Genomic DNA, 4190 nt, shown 5'->3' with positions numbered 1-4190 from the left:
TTCTCATCCTCCAATTTCTAGTTATTTTCCCAAACAAGAAAGTTTGTTTTTATACTGACTAGGCTAGAAAGGCTCCAGACAAACAGAAGTTTGTACACAGCAACAGCATTTTGAGCTTTGCAGCGGATTCTCTCAAAGTCCAGAGTCCCAAATGCTGCCCAAAGAATTTTGAGTGACTCTTGTATTTTCTAACAGGCACACACTTCCCTTGATAATGAACCTGTCTTCTACCCAAGCTTCAGTGAAAAAAAAAAAAAAAGAAAAAAACGTATATAAAATGGACATGTCTTGACTTTTCACTGGCTTACTGTGTGGGACCATAACTTGTAATTGTGCCGTTCAGTCTTATTTTTCTAAAGGAAATTCAGAGTGAATACATGGCAACTTTTTGCCTTCCTTGTTCATTTAATTTCCTCTGGTTTAGAATGAGTCATCATGGAAAAGAGTTTGATAAAATCTCTTTTATTAAAAATTGCCTTGAAGGTCAATGCTCATCCCAAACCACCCCTGCATTGGCCTTGATGCCTATGTGGGGGTTTTAATTTGCTGCTCAGAACCACTAGAGGCCTCAGATTACCACCTGCTACCCAGGGGTGGGCAGGTGAAACCCAGGCCCAGACAGCCAGAAAGGATCACTTAGTTGTTCGAAGGCTCTGGCTTCTGGTAGGGGTTCTAACTACATATTTTCTCCATGGTTTCTGGAGGCTGCTGTGGCCCAGACAGCAAGGATGGCAGGCTCTAGCCGTCCCCATTGTTTAATTAAAATGTCTAACTTCTAAAATGTTATTGTGAAGGCTCCAGACTCTTATCCAGGTTTTGGTTAATAGGAAATTTCTGTCAAATTACTGCGAATATTTTTCATCATAATTGTTTTAAACAAAAATATCACTGAGTTCATTTTGTGTTGGCCTGAGCATGGGACCTGCCTTAAGCGTGGTTAATGTACTTAATGAGGCTTTATTGTAGAAAACTAAATTTTCCTTTGCCCGTGGTAATCCATTGCAGATGGCTTCTTGATTAGGAGTAGGAGCCAATGTCCACTTCCCCTTCTGAGTGCTGAATCCCACGTGGCTTAGACCTGTGCATGTTGCCACACACAGTCTTTGTGAATTCGTTATGTGTATCAATCCTTGAAGACACTGTTCCTTTGGAGTTACCTGTCCTCATTTGACTCCTACAGTCTTTCTGTTCCTTCATCTCCAAAGTTTCCTGAGACTTGTGGGGGAGGGGATTAATTTGAAGAGGTCCTGTTTAAGACTGAGTGTTCCAAAGACACTCACTCACTGTACATTGTCCGGTTGTGGGTCCTTCTTTTAGTTCCCATATACTACAAGAATTAGCTTCTCTGGTGATGGTTGAGCAAAGATTTGGTCTATGAGTATAGCAGAATGTTTTCAGGAATCATTTTATTGCTATGTTTCTTTAGCTTCAGAACAATAGTATTTGGTTTTCTCCTAGGTCCATGGCTTATCCAGTCTCAGGATTTTGCCCATTCTTGTAGTGTCAGGAATGAGTTTCAACTCATGAAGAGGGCTGTGAATCCAGTTTCAGAGTGGTTGGTTTCTCTCACAATGGTTGTATCACTACTGCTCAGCATGTCTTGCAGTCAGGTTGCAGGTTGCAGAGTTTGCAGTCGGATTGATGATTACCCTTCTCCTCTGATAGTGTGCAGAGTATCTCCTTTTCAGTACCATGAATGGTTATCAGTAGAAGTGAAGCATCTAGTTAGCTCGACTTCTCTGTGTGTAATGAGATTCTGACCTTGGTTTGCGGTGAGCAACCAATGCATTGCCTTGGGGATAACCTATAATGGGAGTGGACATGCACAATGGGGCCTTTTTGGCCAGTGACTACACAAAATTTAACACATTCCTAATCAAGAAGCTAATCCTGCAATGGATTACCACAGGCAAAGGAAGATTTAGTTTTTTCCAGTAGAGTCTCATTGAGTCATGGCACTGGAAGTTTAATTGGTGATTCAAGGTATCTAGTTGGGGCATACTCTCCCCATTACTGCTGACTCCATTTAGATTCCTTTAATATATGTATATATTCTACAAGGTGGTTGTCACATATCCTCTCAAATGACCCTTAGTGTCAGTTGTCATGCCTTCTATTCCCTCCCTTACACTTATCTTCCATCCCTCCCCATGTAATCCCCCCATTCTTCTCTCCCTGTCTCGCAATAACAACATATTCTTTCTTAAAAATTTAGTTTATTTATTTTGCATCCTGACCGAAGTTTTCTTTCCTTCTCTCCTCCCATCCGTTTATCTGCCCTCCACCCCCTCAATCCACTTCTCTGTTTCTGTTCAGAAAGGGGCAGGCAACCCATGGGCATTAACAAAGCATGGCATATCAAGTTGCACAAGACTAACCACCTCTCTTGTATTTAGGCTGGGCAAGACAATCCAGTATGATGAATAGGTTCCCCAGGAGCCAGGTAAAGCATTAGGGACAGCCCTTTCACCCATAATTAGGAGTTTGACAAATAGACCAATCTACACAACTGCCACATATATCTATTTGCCTTTCCTTGAGAGATCCTCTCCCGCCAGACAGTCCTTTATTAGGTCCCTAACCTCTGTAGTTAAATGGATAATAGCATGCATATTGAAGGTCTGTCATAGGTATGCCTATATTCTGGTGGACTATTAGGCTTTAGAGCCTCTTGCTCTTCTCAGTTTTCCATTTTCATTTCTATTTTATCAGTCAGGTAAGAAAGAGAAGATGTACAACACTGGATGAATGAGGAAATGGGTAAGGGAAAGCAGTATGCTCACAAGAGGGCAGAGAAAGAGGATGAGTAGGGGGAAGACAGGATGCATAAAGAGTCTGTAAGAAACCAAGGAATGTGTGAAAAGTGAGATGGGAAAATGGAATGATTGGAAGGTATGTACCGAGAAAAATGATAAAACTAACGCAGAAAAAAATAATTGGATGCTATGGAGATAGAGAGAAAGAGCATCATTTTCTTTAGTCCTACAAATGTACTGTTTCCATCACAGCGTCTAATTCGTGAACGCTAACAAGAATGCCAATTTCATGTGGGTCTGCTGTTTTGGGCAGTTCATTTTGAATTCTTCCTAAACTCATTTTCTGCCTCTTGAGTCTCACAATCAATGGTTAAATCATTTATGTCTGTTTATACTAGGTAATGCATATAAGAAAATAATCTTGTGAGAGTTTCTCTGAGGATACATGAATTAAAACCTATTTACCCAAGATAGGGCAGTGATACCAGATCGAAGAAATGATTCCATTCAGTGAACTCAGTGATCCAATGATTCAGGAACGGAACTGTCCTTCACATATGAGTTGTGTGGCTTTGCATGTGACTGTAAACAACATACATGAATTTTGCCATTTTGCTACATTAATAGGATAGTGTATATACCTATCACTACTTAAAATTACTCTATGCCTAGACCAAAATTTTACTTACCTCTTTCCTGTTGAAGAGTATTTTTATTTCTTATTCTCCGTCTTGGTTTCTCTGTCCAGGCCTCTCAATTTTAACTTAATTACTGTTACTCTTGATATTAACTTGTACATGTACCAAACATTATTTTAGAATAAGATCTGGCAGTGGATGTATAATGTAAAAGCTATGTCACCTTTTGCTGAAGTAATTTCAGATTTTCAGCAGAGTAATCAAAATGATGGCAATAATTTACTCTCTTTCAAGCATGCTTTCTACATATTATCTCTAGCATGTGACCAGATTTTCAGAATTTTGTTAAAGCCATTAAGATAAATGTACTTATTTTTAAAGTTTGTTTTCTCTGAGTTTGAATATTTTTTCAGGTTTATTAACCAGTTACTTTTCTTCTTTTCTCGATTATATGTTAGAATTACTTCGTATTTTTTGAAATTTGAATATTTTGGAGAACTTCATTCGTGAATCTTATATTTACTGGTTACTTAACATATAATTTCTTTTATTTTTATTTATTTTTAAATTTATTTATTTATTTATTAAAGATTTCTGCCTCCTCCCTGCCACCGCCTCCCATTTCCCTCCCCCTCCCCCGATCAAGTCCCCCTCCCTCATCAGCCCAAAGAGCAATCAGGGTTCCCTGCCCTGTGGGAAGTCCAAGGACCACCCACCTCCATCCAGGTCTAGTAAAGTGAGCATCCAAACTGCCTAGGCTCCCACAAAACCAGTACCTGCAGTAGGATCAAAAACC

At 39.6% G+C, this 4190-nt stretch overlaps 1 non-coding gene across 1 annotated transcript; it reads left to right on the top strand.

Moving 5' to 3' along the window:
- Nucleotides 1-489: 489 nt before the first annotated feature.
- On the top strand, nucleotides 490-624 carry LOC121459960. The gene has a single exon (XR_005976021.1). It is a non-coding gene; the product is annotated as a small nucleolar RNA ACA64 (small nucleolar RNA).
- Nucleotides 625-4190: the final 3566 nt, after the last annotated feature.

This window comes from Microtus oregoni, unplaced genomic scaffold, assembly GCF_018167655.1.
Source record: "Microtus oregoni isolate MIOR12 unplaced genomic scaffold, Mior012 000019F_ref0000042, whole genome shotgun sequence".
NCBI classification, from domain to species: Eukaryota; Metazoa; Chordata; class Mammalia; order Rodentia; family Cricetidae; genus Microtus; species Microtus oregoni.
This window is presented reverse-complemented; position numbering and strand designations above follow the sequence as displayed.